General features: G+C 42.8%; 1 long non-coding RNA gene across 2 annotated transcripts; it reads right to left on the bottom strand.

The window, feature by feature from the left end:
- Positions 1-819: 819 nt before the first annotated feature.
- LOC106017995 (uncharacterized) lies at positions 820-19,166 on the bottom strand. 2 transcript variants are annotated; one of them, XR_011803415.1, is made up of 6 exons: positions 18,947-19,166; positions 16,282-18,030; positions 15,975-16,112; positions 15,029-15,122; positions 10,414-10,598; positions 820-1,850 (listed from the first exon to the last, which is right to left on the bottom strand). It is a non-coding gene; the product is annotated as an uncharacterized lncRNA (long non-coding RNA). The 2 variants fall into 2 exon arrangements; XR_005269444.2 differs by having other exon boundaries at positions 10,414-10,577.
- Between the last annotated feature and the right edge of the window lie 502 nt (positions 19,167-19,668).

The raw sequence follows: 19,668 nt of genomic DNA, 5'->3' as shown, positions 1-19,668 counted from the left end.
CCTGGTTTTGCTCAAATAGGTTTCTGTATTGCAGATTGTTTAGAACAGGTTACACTCATGGATTCTTGGAAATACAGCTTTTATTTTTTCTTTCCCCAAAGAAAATCCTGCCCTGATGCAGCAGTGTGGTGCTTCTTACCCAAGTGCCTTCTTGAGCCTGAACCAAAAACATCTTCACACTGCTAAAGTCAGCACTTTCAAAAACAAACATCCAGCGTGGTTTCTCTATTTATTCTCTTTCCTCTTTCTCAGATTTATAACCTGCCACATGTAATACTCTTAAAATTTTAAATTAAGTACCTCCATCAAACACTCTATACAAAGCATAAAAGCATTTCTTAGATGCCTCGCAGGTCTGCAGCTAATTGGGAAGAGACAGTGTTGTTAGAAATCTCCCTGGTGTTTTGCCTATGAATAAACACCATCAAACACAAGCCCAAAATATTATTTCTCTATGGAACGTGTATAAAAGAGGAGGATCTTAAATTTAGTAATGGGAAGTCTGCGCTGACTTCATATTGCAAGAGTAATACAATTACCAGAATTTGCTGGCGAAAACCCAGCGGCAGCTTTGGGCAGCGCCGGGCGAGACGGAGCGGGAGTGCCAGGAGTGCTGCTGGCAGGGGCTGTGCCTGGACAACCCGGGGGGCTCCCAGCAGGTGCAACAAGGGTGGGAAGGGGACTGTGCCCTAAAGCTGCTGGGGTTTTAGGAAAAAGGTAAGCAGTGGATTATTATTCTGTAAATACTTCACAGGTCTTTTTAAAATTATTATTATTTTTTATTATTTTATTTTTTTGTGATAGAGCCATCACATCCCCTGCTCCCCAGTCCCCTTTCTTCCAGCTCCCGATGGTAGGAGCTTTGCTCCTCATGATTTTGATTCTGCTGGCAGCAAGTGCCATTTATAACTCAGACAGACTGTTTCCATTTTTACATAGACCAAATTCCATTGGCTTCGGCAGAGAAATCCCTGAACTACTTGGGCAAGAGGAAAACTCAGCATCTCCAGCTAGATATATGTCAACTTACGTAACCTGCACATTTGACCATGGTTTTCCTTCTATTTTATCCCATGTGTTTGAGGATGTGAGTTAAACTCTTGGAATTTACTGAGATATTTATTCGTTCTTTCCAACGTGCTGTCGTTTTTCATGGTGTAAAATGCACATCCGAAGAAAAAGAAAAGGCAAATGGAATGAGTTTAGTGTGAATGTAGGAGGTGATAAATGGGTATATAATCAATTTTGCAGAAGGCAGAAAACTGATCTAATGCAATGCTACATACAGACCCATGTAATGCAGCTTCCTCATTAAAACCACACAAAATCATTCCATCTATCATTATGCCTCATGCACGCCTCAGCCCCGTATTGCAGTGGGATGAGGAGCATCCAGAGCCAGAGGAAGCAAAAGTCACCTTCTGGGTCTAGAACTGTGACACAGAATTCATTCAGATCTGGCCTAAATTTGTAACTTCCTCCAGCACTTCTGCTGCAGAGATTGCCAAAATCCCAGAGCATCGGCACTGTAGTTAACACTTGTTACATCTGCACTTCATTTTCACTGAATCCTATGTGGGGGACTCTAATTCCTAAAATTTCCCTTGAAGCCATAGCCTCACAATTTATACAAGCATCAGGAGAAAAAAAAAGATTCACTCACCTGAATCTTACTAAGGTTTAGAATTACATGCTAAAGCTCGGAACCACACTTAACTGGTGTGTTCCCACCACATTTGGGGGCTGCTCTAAGTGAGCATTTTGGTCCAGGCTCTTCCGATGGCCACGCACTGACACAGGGTGAGGCTGCAGCATGCTTGGCGTGCTCGCCAGGAGGGCTGAGGCAGCTCCTAACAGCAAGGAAGGAAGGAATGAGGGAGAATGAACCTCAGGGCTTTCCATACACCTCCAGAATTGTTCAGCATCTTTAAAAGGCCAAGCGCAATGAGCTTGGAAATGTGATGTCTGGCAAAAATCTAATGAGAATGAGTTACCCATGAACCAGATTTCATGAATGCATTTTTTATTCCAGGACTTTGGAGCTCCCTGTTCAAGGATCCACAAGTTAATTGATTCTTGAAAAAAGGTTATATTTATGTTTCAATGTTTATGCGTTAAGAAATAACAATTTTAAATCAAGTTATTTGTTGGCGTAGCTGCTGGTCCAGACAAAATGGCACAGTCATTTACTGCAAACGACATCTGCACGGAACTGGAGAAGAGTGTAAGAAAATAAAAAACACAAACTTTGCAGGTCTTATTTTTAACTCAGAGTCAGCAAGAAGTCCCGGTGCCGACTGCTGCGGGCGGTGGCTTTACATTTCAACACATGTTCAGGATGGAGCAGAGCTACCGTCCCCGTGGGGGCTCGGGAAGGGCCGCCAGCAGCCCCCTGCCCCCGTGCCCACCTCCACGGCCGCTGCAGCCGCCCTGGCCATGCCGTGGGCTGAGCTCCTGGTGGCTGCCGTGTCCCTGTGGCAGCAGGAAAGGTGCCCAGCCATGGAGAACCCCTGGGAAACTGGGGCCTGGCGGCTGTGCACAGCCAGCGGCAGGCACAGACGGAGCAGGCTGGGCCTTTGGGGGATTTTCAGTTCTGAGTTTTTGTTTTCACGTCCGGCCTGGCTTTGGTCTCGATCTAAGCTTTCCAACTGGAAGGAAGGCTTTGAATTCCGGTGTTGCCTGATGTGGTTTTAATAAGCTCAGTCCCTCCTCATCTGCTGCATGGCAGGAACAGCTCAGAGCCAGCCCCGCGAGCTGGGCGTGTGCAAATTTTTAAATAAAACTCAGGCTTCTCTTCCCAGAGCATTTGCTGTCTTACAAAGAACAGCAATGGAAGCGCAGCTCTCCGCAGTTCTTACGGGTTGATGGTAAATGACTACAAGTCTTGGTTGGAAATAAGGTGGTAGTGCATGAAAAATAAGTGAAAATATTTTATTTAAGATGCAGATTTAGGTGAAGTCATTTACTTCAGCGCAGTATTAATTTTTGAATCTCTGCTGCTGCTCTCCTTCCACTTCCCTCTAGACAACAGCTATTTAAAGCTTCAGTTTATGGTTAAAATCCATACACAGAATTTTAAATAAGTATTATTGCATCATAAAATATCAATTAGTAAATGCTTTCCACGTGTCATTGTTATTAACTTCCACTTGAAGTTTAGCTCTTATCATATCTGCATGTAGCAAGTTTTTGCTCCATTTCTGGTAGGAATGGCCATTATAAATGTTATAAATTAAAAAAAAAAAAAAAAAAAAAGCTCTAGCACTGGAAGACTCCCAGTAATTATCCTCACTCACTCAGTATTTCAGTCCAGAATATTCCTTGAAGAAACAAACAGTATCTACATACTTATGTCTGAACAGAAATAAAAAAATCTCCTTTGAACAGCATCATAGTGAAACACTCAGATATTTCCACATTCTGGTGATAATGAGCTACAGAGAAAAATACATAATTTTCAGTCAGTCTATGAATTTCTCCTTAATTGAAAGAGAAATGAACTTATCGTATGCAACTTGTGACATTTTCATCTCACCAGGAGATACAATTTTAGCCCTCAGCAAATCTGAGGAACCAGCTCTGCTGAATCTGGTGACACCATCACTTGCTCTGTGTAGATGACTGCAAAGATTTAATGCCACACATTCCTTGCTTCTACAGCAGAAAACTTTTGTGATTACTGACTAGCTACAAAAACTGTTTGAAGAATTTATTCTTAGAAACTATGCTTCTAAGGTTTATGTTAAAATAACTGCTCTGTTTGCATGCTGCCTTGCAGCTGACAATCTATCAAGGGCAACTAAGAAAATTGTGCATAAACTAAAACAAACCTTATGACAACAATAATTGCTATCTTTACTAATACACACAAAATAAATGTTCCCATTTACCCTAAGAAATACATGCTTTCCACTTCTTTTTTAGAGATGTGCCTTGGAGAAGATTTTTTTTTTTTCCATTATACCACGTCTTTATTTGAGTTAGCAGTGCAATAAGATACATTTGCAGTGAGTGCATTATTCGTATTCTGGGTGTATAATGCTGTCTCAAGAAAACATACAGATTTTTTTCTTCAGATTTTGGGTTAATTTTTCTTAGAAGATTAGGGGGGGTCTTCAGGCTGAATTCTGCGTAAAATAATGCTTATACAAACAGCCACATTTCTTAATGTTGGTTCTGTAAAGTATTTTTACTGGTTTTTTTTTTTTAATTAGCTTTCCATTAACCCTCCACATAGTGGAGAAAATAAAGGATGTCCTTTAGGATAAATTATGGATGGTTGCCTTTCCTGTTCCAAACACACAATTTGCTGAGCAGTCAGTGACTAACGCTTTAGTTTCACTGTTGACAACTATTAGATTGACACTACTGCAGAAATTTATTCTGGGCATATGATAATGACTTGCAGGGTGTGCTTCCTCTTTTAACATCTAGTACTTAAGCAACTGTTTTCATTTCTAATTAATTACACCCATTTAAAAGGGAACTCAAACACCGTATTTGTCACTTTTAGTTTTTTGACCTTCTAGGAATATTAAATGTGGAGCTGGTTGTCTTTGCCTTCCTGCAGCTCTTCTCACATGTTGCAAGTGGTAATCCAAAGTCTTGGATTTTAAAAGAATTAACCCACTGGGAATAATTCCAGACTGAGGACTGACAGCCATTTGTTATTTTGAAATGATATGAGACTGTATCTATATTTGTTTTCTTGCCCTTGGTATTCAATATTTTATAATACCATTCTGTATCAAGTTGGGGAAAGTTTACATGCACACAGCTTTTTCAGACTGTGTTTGCTAAAGGGATATTTTCAGCCTTGACTGGGAAAGCCCATTCCTGCAGTGACCCAAAGGCAATTCAGTGCGATATGCAGACAGTGGAGCCTTGTAGAGGCTTTCCCTGGTGAGGGGTTATTGAGACCAAAGCATACTTCAACCTCAGCAGCAGCTCAGTGCAGCCTTCCTGGGGCCTCTGGCACGTGTACTGTTAATGTGCAAGTGACCGGACCTTAGTCTTCCACTGGTGTAGCTCTAGCATTTATTTCCAGTACATATAATTTAGCATCTGTGAACTGGAAAAATGCAGAGAAGCATGTGATGAAGACCAAATGAAAACAGCAGTCTCCTCTGAAGCAGAGTGGTAGCATAAAAAAGCTTCTGATTTGTTGGAAAAAAAGCAGTAGGAAATTGGTCTTCATACCTGTATGTTCTATAAAGCAAACAACCCAGTGCACGCATGTGTTTGGTAGAGGGGTCATTTAATAGAGCTAAATGTTTTAATAAATCCTTTTAGCGAAACTGAGTTACAGTTGAAACAATATTGAGTGCCAGTGCTATTCATACCTTTCACACAAAGCTCACTTCTGTTTAGCTTATATGCAAGGGAGGGAGTACCAGAGGTTGCTCCAGTACGGGTTTGTCCTTCAGAAGGATAAAAAAATATGTCCTTGTCCCTAGAGAGGGATGAAGAATAGAAATAAGCAAAATCTGGCTGTGGGAAACCTTGTGTGCCCCTTCTGACCAGAGAGAGTGAAGCAAACAAACCCTGAAGTCACCAAACAGCCTGTAAGTTATGGAAAAGAAGTGGCAAAATCCAACAGTGTTTTGTCTATCTGGTATCTCTGTTTACCTGAACTAAGAGATTATTTTCTGAAAAGACTACTTCAGATAAAGGAAGGAGACCCAGAAGTGCATTTTGAAAGTTTAGGTTAATTGTAAATGATTTCAGGGGATTGTAATTTACCCTGCAGTGGTTAAGAGTGCACTTAGAACACATGTTCCCCATTGGAAACAGGCACAAGGCACGCATCTGTATAACCTGACAAAGGAATGGACACATTAAGTTGAACTAAAATTGGAGTGATTTCGCTTAGTTTTAAGTCATTTAAAGGTAAGCTATGAAAATTGGCATGTGCCTCATCCTACCAAGGGCCATGCACCACGGCTGTGGGGAGCAGAGCGAGATGCGCCCCAAGGAGCACCGCATGCCTCTTGTCAACTGGTCTTTAGGGGCTTTAATGAAGAGTGTTTAAATATTTTACAGATGCAGTCACTTAACCATGAGGGATAAATGTTTGCTTGAGATCTCACAAAAAAGTCAACAGGTCAGGACAAAACTTCAGGCCTTACAGATCGCACTGTCGTCAGCCTTGTGGATGAAAGAAAACCCAACCTCATCTTCACGCAAGTGAGGCTGGAAAAGTGCCAGTGTCTGATGCTAATAGCTAACGAGGTAATCTCAATTAAAACCCCAGAATGTTTCAGAACTGTGCTGTGTTTATTTCAGGGGTCAGGAAGCAGGGACACAGCATACGATTTCTCTTTGAGAGCTTGATGAAATGACATCTATGCTTTACTGGTTGCTGGATGCTGACCACCACTGTTTAATGGACCTTACTGTTAAAAGTTAAATTAGAACTTAATATTGTTTGACCTGAAGCCCTTTTTTTTTAATTTCAGTTGCTGTTTGATATCTAAATCCATATAAAGTCCCTAAGAAAAACATTATATATATTTTTGCATATGTAAAAACAAAATCAAACTCGAGAGCTAAAATCCTCTCTAAAACAAATACAAGTTGCCCTGAGGCTTTCTGAAAATTGTATCCTACTTTCCCAACCAAAATATTTGCTAACTTAAGTCCCAAATACTTCTAGTCATTTCAACAGGAACTACATACCTGGACATGAATTTATATATTTCCTTCATATACATGTACTATAGAATAAATCAGTTACAAAACTGAATTCAGGAGAGTCCATGTGGACTTGAAGGTGATATGTAAAGATTTTAACAGTAAGGAAGGAGTTTTCTCTCGTAAGCTTTATAGATCTTTTGTTTTTAAAGAGAAAATAGACACTTTCTCTGAAATTTTGTCAGCCTGGGCACTTCATTTATATATATATATATATACACACATATATATATATATGAATTTTAACACAAATTTTTGTTGTCAAGCACCTGTCACAAATTCTATACAGGTAATTATGAATACATAACTGTCTTAAATAATTGTGTTAATAGCCACTTTTCATGAGTTTGAGGTATGTACATCATACATGGAGGAAACACAGAACATAATCCAGAACATCAGAGAAACAGGAACAACTTGCAACACGCAACTAAGCTTCTTTTGGTTATGTAAGCTATTGTTCCCCTATTCCTGGAGCCTTAGCCAAGAAACTGTATAGCCCACAACACTTTAAACTGGAAGTCAATATATTTTAAGTAACCTGAAGATATTTTAATGCCAAACTACGTAAGGGAGAGAACTTGGCAGCTAGTATTTTCGAAGGACTTGGCATCCAAGCTGGTTATCATGGCATTTTTGCTGATCAGTAAACACAGTGTAATTTGTGTCATAGAGATAATTTGCAATTAAAAACTTATTAACAAAGTGCAATGATAACAAGAGGGATAAAATGCCAAGATGTGGAATTGCTTAATTATGTGAAATAGTTCTACCAAACCCAGGGCTCCATGGAACATTTTTTTCTCTCTCTAATGAACAATCAGTTCTCGCTGAATTCTAATTAGCCTCAATAATGTTGATCCCACTAAAGTATTAGTGGCAGAAAATGCAAACTGAATGTTTCCATTAAACAACTGCCTTCAGGTACAACTGTGCTGTGCAAATGGTACAGCAACTGCAGAACATTTGTGTCCCAGGCACTCTCCAGACATGACGGGGAATATCTCCAGAGGACAGGAGCGCTACCTGCGATACACAGAATGATCTATTGTCACGTCTAGCATGTTACCCAATCATTCTACCTTTCAAGTAGATTAAGCTTGTGAGCTTATCCAGACCTGTTTTAAAGCCCATTTGATCTTGAAATAGGACTGAAGAATCTAACAAGAAGAGGCTTGTAGGAGATTTTCTTGTTTAATCAACATTGGAAATATAAGAATTGGAAACTCAAGAACAGACCCCCTTCAGCACCTTGCTTTTGCCAAGATTACAAAGTACTGAAGTATATGAAAATGAGAAGATGACAAGTCTTCTGCTCTGCCAAGCCCGAACTGCTCCCCGTCCCCAGCAGCGAGCAAGCAAACAAAACCACGGCTCTTGAGAAAGTTCTGGTAATTTTCGTATTACAGACGCCAGATCCCTCAGCCTCCTCTGTGTCAAGTTTCTTCTCCGCTCAGGAAGCCGGGCGCTAGCCTTGCTATTTCTGCCGATTCCCCCTGCCACAGCCCCTGCAGCAGCTGCATCCCCTCCTTGGTGCTGCTGGCGCTGGGGCTGGTGGCCCCGTGCCCGAGGAGCCTCGGCTCTTGTGTTGCCTCCGGCTCTGTGCCGGTCACCCCCACGTGCACACACACGCACAGCCTGGCACACAGACGTTTGGGACAGCCTGGGCAACACCAGCTCCTGCAGTGGAGTTACCTTCCATTAAAGCTCTTGGTGTATTTCAGAGTTCCCCAGTTATTTCAGGCCTTTCCTAGAAAGAGAAAACCTCACTCCCCTTCTTCCCAAGTCTTCCTACTGTCTCCCTACAAGGAAACAAAATGTGATGCTGCATTAAATCGGACTGGAGATCTACAAAGTAGGCTGCAGGTGTAAGAGAAGCAAGAAATAACTCTCCTGCTCTAGTGTAGTTTCAGAGCTGCTGCATTCTTGAGAGGAGAAGGGAATTTGATCAATATCACAACCAAGAAAGTTTGATATATCTATCAGCAAAAGGCAAAAGTGATTGGTTGTGAATGATGTCCACAGTAAGGAGCACTGAGATTTTAGTGATTTGAGTGTTGCATATCTTCAGTATTTCAAGAAAGTTTTAATTTTGCAGTACAGATTTCCTATCACATCCGTCTGAAATAGTGCGTGGCAGGAGATGAAGTGCCTGTGCATGAGAATATTTGTGGAAAGGGTCTTCCCTGCATTATTGGGTTGGTTGGCAGAGATACTAAATTTTAAGCTGAAATAAAATCAGATCCCATCCCTTTAACAAAATTCTTTCAGCCTCCAATAACAGCGTGAGTCGCTCTCTCATACTTCAAGCCCTTGAACTGGAACAAAGCACTCTCTCTTGATCTACTTTCTCCCACTCCTCCTTGCCAGCCTCTGCTTTTTTTAGTGTACTGAGGCATTAACCCCATGCAGATTTGCTGCTTTACATGTCCCAGCAGTGAAGAGAAATGAAATGCACGCTAACAGAGAAATAAGATCCAGTTAAAGCAAAAGTCTGCAAGAGGATTGGGCTTTTTTGTATTCAAAGAGAGAGACGGACCCTCCCCCACCCCCCTATAATAACTTAGTATGGGTCAGACCACATTAATAGATTGGTAAGTGCTGGAAGTCCCCAGAATATGCTAAGCTTTTACGCTGAGATGGAAAATAGCTGTTTGTGTTTAATGTCAAACAGTTGGACATGCCTGCTGCAGAATACAGGCTTTGTTCCCTCTGATGCCAGACTGGCTAGTTCAAACTCTGAAATATTTTGCCATAGAATATTTTTAGTTATGTAACCATACTAATGAGAACTAAACTAAAATAATTCTTTTCAAGGCCATTCTGGTATTCAGACAGAAGCACAAAATGAAGTCATACCATTTCAAAGCCACGTTATGGTTCAAAAAAGTTATTGGAAAAGTGCTCCTAGAGCATTTGTCTTGTCTCTGAGGCTGCAGAGAACACCATCTCCAGCTGTGGAGCCATTAGCACCATGCCACAAGCTATGCACGAGAGCCATAAGGAGCTTGTTCAGGTTCTTTCCTGAGCAAAACAGTAAAGGCAGAGCAACAGCCAGATCTTCCCCTGCTCGGGTGGCAGCTATGACCAGGATTGGGATCCCTTGCTGCAGGGACTGGCCATGATCTCAGCTTCCTCTCACATCAAGGATGACTTATTTAGAAGGGTAAGTGTTCATTTCTCTGCAGATTATTCATGGAAGCTTCCCAGCTCCACATATAAACTCCTTCCCATTGCTTTGGCATTTCAATCCCATGTGCAATTTTCTTTCTTTCTGGGTTTTGCTCAAAACTGATGAGTTAACATGCTTTAGCACCTAATCAGTGTACATCTTCTACAGCCAATTCCCTCTCCTGATTAGCTCACCTTGCAGCTAACATACAGCTCATCACCCTTTCCAAAACATCTTAACTCAGTCACTTTCCATGAGGCAATCACTTATTATTTTTCTTGTTTTAAGTGTCAAGACTCCATCCTCTATTTTGCTTTTGACAGCAAACCATACAAGGAATAGAAGATGCCAATATTTTTCAGAGGACCCCACATTTCTTTCACACCTGGAAACAAGCCATTAGCTCCGTTCCTCTCCCATAAATATATATTCATGGTCCTGTAAGTGAATACATGCTAATTTCTCAAGCCTTGGGCATATCCACCTACGTGATAGAAGGCATGACACGGTAGCACTAAGCTCAATACCCAGTTCAGGTACTCACGCACCTCTGGTGCTTGCAGCTGCAGTGGTGGGGTGCTGAGGGCTGGCTCCCGGGGCTCTGGCCACACTGCCTGGCTCTCCTGGGGACACCCCAGCACCACGTCCCCATGCCCAGCTCCCTCCACTGAACATCCTCCAGGGACAAGGCTGGGTGAGGCGACTTGAAAACCTGTGTTGAAGTCCATGAGACCTGCGATTAGTTTCAAGAAAACAAGAGTTCAATGGCAAAATGCATGTCCTTTTGCTTCGTGTTTTAAAACACAAAGTTTATACAGTGTCAGATACGCATTCTGCAGCACAAGAAGTGAGCATGCATAACACCTTTTTTGGAACATTAAAATGAAAAAAGAAACAGGAAGCTCAATAAACTCCAGTTAAAGTGAAAGAAAGGTAAATGGGAAGGAAGAACACCAGTTTGGCAAGTTTGTGTGAATTTCCAAGTCACTTTGACTCCTGTGAACTTATCCATCAATAGTGAAACAAACAGCAACTGCCCACTTGCCCAGCAAAGAAGTCCTTGAGCCAATTAATCCAAAAGTCAGCAGTTTTTCATTTTTCATATTCAAATCATAAAAAAAGCATGCAGACTAACTGTTTGAATTAATTATTCAGATCTACTGACGCGCAAAGTCAATATATATTATACAGCAGCAATTTCTGACATAGAAACAACAGTGCAATTCTCTGCTGTTGATATTGGCTCTGGCTGAAAACTACCAAGTACAAAACAGTCATGAGCATTTGTTTGAATACATGCTATAAATTTCCTCCACTGCCGTGGGTGACACCCTATACTTGCTCTCAGCGAGTACTCCTATTAGCACATTTCTCTTTGGAAAAGTATGCAGAGCAGAAACTTTGCTCGGTGGCTCTGTTTGCGCAAACACTGTGCCAGTTCGCCTTGTCATCTCGAAAGCCCCTTCCAGCCCCTGGCCGCCAGCAGGCAGCTGTAATGCCACGCGAGGGGTGGCCCCTGCCTGGCACCAAGGGGACAAAGCCCTTCCTGGTGCCTGCATTACCCACCCCAGTGAGTACCCACATCTGCTTCTGGGCAAGCAGCTCCCTAGAGGCATCAGGCTCCTTCAGTAATTTATAATTTCATTTTAACAAAGCATAATATTTCTCAGTCTTCACAATGTGCCTTTTTTTTTTTTTTTTTTTCCTATTTCTTTGAGGTCTCCTCCCTTGCAAAGCCCCCAGCAGAGCTCTCCAGGAGAAAGCCACACGGAGGAAAGCCGATAAGGGATGCAGCAGCACCGTGGCTTGCAGTCACCTTCCCAGCTTTGCCTTGTGCTATCTAACAAAGCACAACAACTCACATCACCGACGATTTTCTCTCTGCCTGGACCAAAGACCTTCCTGGCTCCTCCTCGCCTAACCTAGCAGTTTTCCATTGATGCCTGGTTTATCCAGTTTAACCTTCTCTCACCTTTCCCCTCAGTGCCCATACACCATAACGGGGGTGTTGCCACCCCGCACAGAACACCGGGGAGACCCACATCCAGCCTGAGCCAGAGCCGCAGGGATTTACAGGAACATTACAAGGTTTGGATCCCCTGGATTTATTTTAGGCCATTAAAATAAATTTGGCTGGCGTTGCAGCCAGCCGTGTGGCTGCCAGCTGTGACCCCCCAGCTCTGCACCCCCCAGCTCTGCCAGTGCTGTCCCAGCTCCCAGTGGGATGTCGCATGCCACTGCACTGCTACGAGCACCTTGCCTCTGTGTTGAGTTGTGCATTTCAAACTCTCAAAAGCATGTGGCAAAAATAAGGTGAACAAACTCGTGTATATGTCCTTTCCCCAAGGATTCGTGGCTTAATTGCTTACAAGCATTTGCTTATCCAGTGAGTGAAGTAATTAACTACCAAGCGAATCATGTCAGGCAATGCATGGTCAATTACCCACCAGTTTAGAAGAAAAGTAGTTACGTACCGAAGTAAGCTAATTAAAATTCTTGCTGTTTTGCTTCTCAGATACTTAGATCACAGTTAAACAGCATCATTAGCTAATTAAAATCAGAACCAAATGAAATCAAAGTCTGACATGTCTTAAATACATACTGCTTCCTTGGTAAAGTTAGATGAGTAGCCCAACAAAACGTTGCTTTGGAAATTATTTACATTTCTCTAAAATGAAAGTACATCACACAGTAAGGGTTTTCTGGCACAGACACGTTTCATAACTTCAGTATTATGAGCACTCACGGGAAATCTGGAGGGGCTGGCTGTTACAGCTCAGGGTAGCTGACAGATTTACCTTGTGTGCTTCTAGTTATGTATTTCACAGCAAAGACAAGGAACTACGAAGCATTCAAAATCTATAGCACTCAGCAATGACATTTTACACATTCCAGTAGGTTCTCAGCAGCCACTTTCCCTGTGAAACCTGACCGTACAAAGCCAGTGCTGCAAAATGCTGAGCGGGTCTCCCCTGTAACATGTGCAGAGCCTCACCTCCAGAATGTGAATAGTGGCTTTGTTTTCATCAGGTTTTAAGCAAGAAGCAAGGAGAAGTTGACAGCAGGCTGTTAATGCATGCCTTGCCAAAAGGTCATATTCAGTGTGATAGCACAAGTTTTGCAGACACTTGTCGTCTTTAGCGTCGCCCACAGAAAAAATCCTAAATTTAAATGCTAAGCAGTACTTACAAGGAAGTTATAAATTCAGACTCCCACTCTGACACAGTTTAAGGCTGGCTAATGCTCAGTTTCCTATGATTTCAAGCTAAAACTTTGCCTGATTTCTCCTGCTCGTATATCACTTCTCTCCTTAAGTGCACGAGAGTGGCTTTGCTGCACAGAAAACAAGCGATTCTCCACAACAACTATCATGCAACAAATATTTGCAGTTTGAAAGCTGTCTCTGCTTTCACATGCCCATCAGATTACTATAAATCATTAGGAAGTTCATTGATCGCTAACAGCAGGGTGCACACGAGAACCAGGGAGCTCGCTGTGCTGTGGGACCCGTGGTCCCCTGTGGGGTGGGGGCACGGAGCGGCCGGGGGCTTGCTGCGAGGCTCCTGGCAAGGCCCGAGATGCTGCTCAGGGTTTTGCACTGGGGCTTTGGCACATTTGGCGGGCTAGAGATGGGTTGGTGGCTCCAGGCACTACCAAAGTGCAGTAATAAGTCACCGTCCTCATGACCGCATGGTGAACTCTGCAGAGATGATTTAATCGGGCTCAGCTATCTGCACAGCCTCCTCTCTCCTGCTCCGCGAGGTTTGCTCTTGTTCTTGGAGGGTTGTTTTTTTTCACTTGTTCAGGCAAAGCCAACAAGTTTGCAGAGTTGCTGCAGAGACGCTGTGAGAGTTGCAGAAGTGGAAATGCAGCGAGAGCCACTGGACACGGGGCTCCAGCTCTGGTCACCCTGCGTGCTCGGTGCAGAGCTGCCTCACTCCGGCTGTTTCTGAGCCTGGTGCCTCTGGACCGCTTCCAATAATGAGCTCAACTCTTTGTACGAATGACCTGCGCCTTATTAGTAAGCAGCGCCGTGTCGCCAGGGGATGCAGGCTGCATAAGGTGTCACCTCGGAGTGGTGCCTCAAAGTGGCAGAGGCACCGTGTGCATGGGGTATGGCTACCCCTCTCCTGATGCCTCAAGGCACAGAAGGATTTTTAAAGTCTATTTCTAAAGAAAAAAAATGCCTGTGCTTACAAACAGTCCGTTCAGCAGGAGCACAGAGAGCACAGTGTTTAGTGCTGGTATCAGAATTTTCTCAGAGTTCTTTGGGTATTTCCTCTCCAGCCGGCACAGACCAGTTGGCTAATGCGAACACATGCTAAAAATCGGACTGGGCTGGGAAATTCCAGGCAAAGTGCTTTCACACACTTGCCATAATCTTACACATCCCCTTGGCAAACAGACAGACATTTTTCAGCACATCTTTCACATATCTGTTTACTTTAATTAGTGACTATATGTATTCCTGGCCATATCTGAAAGCAGGAATTAAGACGTAATCCCTCAATAAAGAGAAGTCAGTAACTCTGCGACTCGCAGGTTCTCCACCTCTCGCACCACTCTGCATCTGCTCCTGCACCGCACACGGAGCCTGCTGTTGGGGCAGACGTGGTGCAGAGCTGAGCCCGAGCAGGGTTTGCGGCAGCCCAAGAGCTGGATCCAGCAGCAATTTGTTTCAGTTTGCCCTTACTCCACTTGGCTGCTCTTCCCAGCGCAACACGGCATGCACTGCCCTCCACTGTAATCTCTAACGTAAATGTGCTGATTTGCAATAGGTATAAAATGACCGTCTGCTTTCAAAGCCTTCAAGAACTATTTGTTTTTCAGGAAAAAGTAAATACTTGAAAGCTGATAATGTTAAAGTCTACACTGCAGGACTGCTTCAGAAGTCTAATCATTTATTTGTTTCATTTTAGCAGCCACTAAAATAAAATCTAGCCACTAAAACTTTGAAATGACCTTAACCAATCTTCTCAAAATCTTATAATTCCTTAATCTGATGAAGCATTTTGGCCTCTGAACACTGGAGGGATCAGTGCATGAACTGCATTTGTGATAATTACACCTCAAACTCTCACAGAAAGCAAAAAATCTGAAAATGGCATTTTTAGTCTAAACTTTTTTGTGTGTAGTAAAAAAAATAATAAAAAAATACCCTACCTTTATTTCTGAGGTAACAACCAGTTTTCCTGGATTTTCTTTTCAGCTTGTTGTGCATTAGGCATTACTGCCTGCTGTGCCACTTCCCACATTGCTTGAAATGCAAAAATAACAAGGACATTGTTTTAAATTCTTCATTAAATATTACTTTTAGAAATGCTGCACATATTCATGACTTATCTCTTTTCATTGATGGCAGGGAGCCAACATTTTTATTTCCTGGTAAACACTACCGCCCATTACTGGCGTTTAAATCATCCTTTCTTAATAGAGAGCTTGATTTTGTGAACAGCTGGTAAGACATCAATAACAGAATGTCTTTTCAAGGCTTCTGTAGATTTTTTTAATCAGCTTTGACCAACGACTTTGACACCTGTACCAGAAGCAATACAATGGATTTATAAAAGCCACTGGCCAACCTGCATGAAGAAAAAAGTCCAGTAACGTCTTTGGCAAATTAACTTTACCAGCCTGAGAAACAGAAGCCCACAGCTGGGAAATGGATTTACTTTGTATTTGCTCTTTAAAAGGTCCCAGTGACTGCATCCCCGGAGGGAGAAGCCCCTGGCCCAGCACAGCGCGGCGCTGCCTGGCCCCGTGGGGAGCCGTGACCCCACAGCCGCCTGGGGAGTGCCGAGCTGCGGAGGGCAATGCTGATGATCCCCATCACCGCGTGGTTTTGTTCCTGCAGCGTTCTCCCACCACAAGTGAAGAGTGAATCTGCACATATTTGAGAAAAAAAAATCATTTCTGTAAGTTCTGGTCAGCCAGAACGGACATGGCCAGGCGTGGGAGCACAATGCACCTTCTGCTCACAGCGTGGTTTGCCAGCAGGCCTAAGTGGCTCTTCCATGACAGCAGGGCTACTGTGCAAGCCGCTCAGCCACCAGTGTAAGGCTTGAAAAGATCCCTTGCGGATTCTGCAAAGAAATGATTGTTGCCTCACCTCAAATGCAGTGGATTTCATTCCAGGCTCTGTGATGGATTTGCAGAGCAACTTCAGGCAAGGCGCTCCACTGCACTGTGCCGCGGCAGCTCCCATCACAAACACCATGCCCACATTTATTAGTCACTTTGCCACCTCCTAAGGAAAAACAAAACAAAACAACAACAAACATTATAAAATTCAGGCATTATCAATTCTAAACCCCAGCAAATAATAATTTCCATGGCAGTCCACCTGCAGCACTGCTCTATGAAGGCGCTGACTTGCCAACTCAACTTCTCCCTTGTTTTGCTTCTCGTTATCTCACCGTTCAACAATAATCAGCTGGAAGCTCCAATTTCCATTCTAAATTGAGAGGGTGAGCCGGGGCTCACTAGACCATTTCTGTCAGCAAGCTGCAAAAGTAAGAAAGAGGCTTGTAATCTGTGTCTCCACAATTCACCTATGGTAATTAGAGAAATGCACCAAGTGAAAAGAAGCAAGGTCACTTGGCTAAGACATACACGGTACGAACAACCAGCATAGTTTGACACAGTTCCAACTTCTGCAGTTGTGCTGGTCCTGTTCCTAGCCACAGAACAAGCTCTTACCAGTAGTTTTAATTATTTCTTATTTGTAATATTTTACAACATTTATAACATCTATAGACTGGACCTTGGAGGAAATACTTTTCATTTGCTATCGTCATGTTTGTGATGCCTAGACATGTTTTGAGACCACAGCCATTTTCACAAATTAATTTGCTGCTCCTGCAACTGTAAAGCTTCCTCTTGGGGAATAACGAGAGTGAACTAAAGAAAGAAGATCTGATTGATTACAGCTGCATTTTTATTACACTGCTTGGAGAACTAAATATACAGCTCCAGCAAAATGAAGGTGCACAAAGCCCCAAACTGCCAGATAAAATCTCACAAAGGGGCCTTTATGTTATTTTCACATTATGCTCTTGTTTGGCATACCTGTTTTCTGTTAAAAACTTTTTTTTTTTTTTAATTCCCATCTGATATAACACACACCACATCTGGCAACAACCTGCTTGACCATGCCTGGTCATTCTCAGAGCAATTTTTCCCAGAAGCAGGAACGTTTTTTTCACAGCTACTAAATGAAGCAAGCAAGTTTCTGTGGTCATGGGAGCAGCTTGCCTACAGATTGTGGATCTTGTAATATTGCACCAAAGCTTAGCTCTGTCTGAACAGTGGAGAAATTAAGGAGTTCTTTCAGATTCCCTTTGTGGGAGCCTGAATTTTCCTTGGGTAAGCTGAGCAAAATTGTTCAAGGAACATTTTAAAATTTCATAGCCAGCCAAGAAGTGAATCTTCAGTCTGTTATTTGACGTCGAGGTACGTAACTAAGTCATTCAGCCAGGAAACACAGGGACTGCTGTGTGGCCTGGGTAATGCACACCCAGGCCTGGGGATTTTGGGAGGCTGTTTCCACACGACGTTGGCTGCAGCTAACCCAGCACACGCAGGGAGGTGCGAGGGGCGGCCCGTCAGCAGCTGTGATACAGAAGCAGTTTCTATTCTCATTCCTAAAGCTTTCAGCACATACAGTAGGACTAGTACCAGTCCTACTCAATGTGTTGGATTTCCCTTGATGACACACGTGTCTATTATCCTGAGGAGCAAAAGGCTTGAGAAAAAAAAATCACTGTAAATTCAGTCCTCCTGGGACTCCTCTCTGGTCCTTGCTGGCTCCTCCTAGGGGAGGATGCCTTGGTTTCCAGCTGGGAAGCCCGTCTCAGCTGGGTAGGGCCTGCCATCCTCTGTGGGAAAGCCATCAGACAAAGCCCTCTGCTCTTCCTTCATCGTCCTTCAGGGACCCGCTGGAGAAGCCCTGCTGACAGCAGCCCGCTGCTCACCCCCCCAGCCCAGCCTCAAAGCCTCGGGGCAGCTGGAGCCCTACAGCCAGCCAGCCCCGCATTTAGGGATCTACATAATACATACAGTCACATGCTGAGGGCACACGGACAAGGGCATTTAGGACATGAAAAAAGTGGACCTTGATTTGCTGGCAGAAATGAGTGGTGCAGGTGGCTTTTCCAGATCTCATGCTGTGACAAAAAAAAAAAAAAAAAGAGATAAAATTTTAATATAGCAGTATCCATAACTTTTATTGCTATGTCGAAATCAAAAGCACTTTAATGATAACACATATAGATAAAACGTTTCTAGTGTAGACACTGCATAAGGAACATAAGAGCTTAGAAAACTTTTTTCAGTGATGACTGACTCAATAATGTGTTGCAGGCAAATCTCAGATTATAAAATGAAAATGTGAGCCGTATAATAAAACCTCTCTACGCATGGCAGTTATTGCATTTCAGGTTTTCCTTGTCATTTGGTGCCAAGAAGGACAAGAAATCTTGTTGCTGGTCTCTGAAAACCCAAAGTCCCAAAATTCATTATTGGAGTCAACAATTCTCCTTCCTTTGAGCACTGTACACCATTGTTCATTTCTCCAGTCCCCACCTGGATTTAGTTAATGAAAGTCAAACTTTTTAGGAAATACCTCTTTAAATCAGAGAAACTGTTAAAGATGGTATTTAATTTTATTGCAAGCAGTCTGCTCTATTTGCTAAATTGAAAAGTATTTTCACCTGATACTTTGGAAATGAAATCATGACCTTTAATAACTCCATTTAGTCTAAATGAATAAATAGAGCTAGAAATGAATTGAAAGAGTCTTTCCAAGTGCTAACCAGAGTATATCCCATATATCTTGTAGTCATTAATAGCTGATGAATTCAGCTAATAATGTCAGAGGACATCGTCAAGGTTGATGGACCCCAAACTTGTCCTTGTTTTGACAGTACTTCTATAGTAGAGGGCTCTCACAGGGAAAGCAATTACCCAAAAGAGATTGGTTAATAGTGGACTTCTTCAAGGCAATTTGGATGCATGGGCAATGGTAGATGGATATAATGGGATTTTTTTTCTTTTCTTTTAAGAGCACAAATTATGACTCACCCTAATTTTCAGTTCTGGTTATTTGCCAGTATTCATTGTCAACCAGTATTAGTACAGGCATTTATGACTCCCCACAGGGCCATGAACAATAGAACAGAGAAAACTCCTCCAAAGTTTTGTCATAAGTTGATGTTTGGTCTTCACTTTGTTAATCTTCTATCACCTAGGTCTTTCTGGACTCCTTTCCAAGGACTGTGGACAAGTTTCCCTTCCCACAAATGCAATCCTAAATAAAAAGGAAGTTCACAAAAATAAAATAAAATTAAAAAAAACCAAAACATTGCATGTTGATAGTGTCTTTTTTTTTTCCCCTAGGTACAAAGACCTAGGGATTCCTGAAAGAAGTGTGGCTGGTGACAGCAGTGGCTGTGCAACAGGGGTGTGGTGCAGTCCTTCTCGTTTAATTTTTTTTTGGTTTTACAAATGAACAATGCATATTTGTGTGAAAACAGTAGGCAGAAAGGAACAGGTAATGCTGCAGAAGGAGAGTAAAGCAGGAAAGAAGACAGATTTAGCTAGAGCCAAGCACAAACATCTTGTGAGGCTGCAGGAGGAGTTACTACCATGGTGCACGATTTTTGCCACCTTCTGCAGCGCTGCAGCTGCAGGCGGCACCAGCGTTCACCAGTACAGCCAGACATCCAGCATCAGTGCTGATTTTCCACCGATCGCATTGTTTCGTTTGCAAAGCCACTGCAGCTACATGGGCTTGGCACTCAGAT

The sequence above is a fragment of the Anas platyrhynchos genome, chromosome 14 (assembly GCF_047663525.1).
Source record: "Anas platyrhynchos isolate ZD024472 breed Pekin duck chromosome 14, IASCAAS_PekinDuck_T2T, whole genome shotgun sequence".
NCBI lineage: Eukaryota > Metazoa > Chordata > Aves > Anseriformes > Anatidae > Anas > Anas platyrhynchos.
Note: the sequence above shows the minus strand (reverse complement) of the source record. Positions and strands in the feature narration are given on the sequence as shown.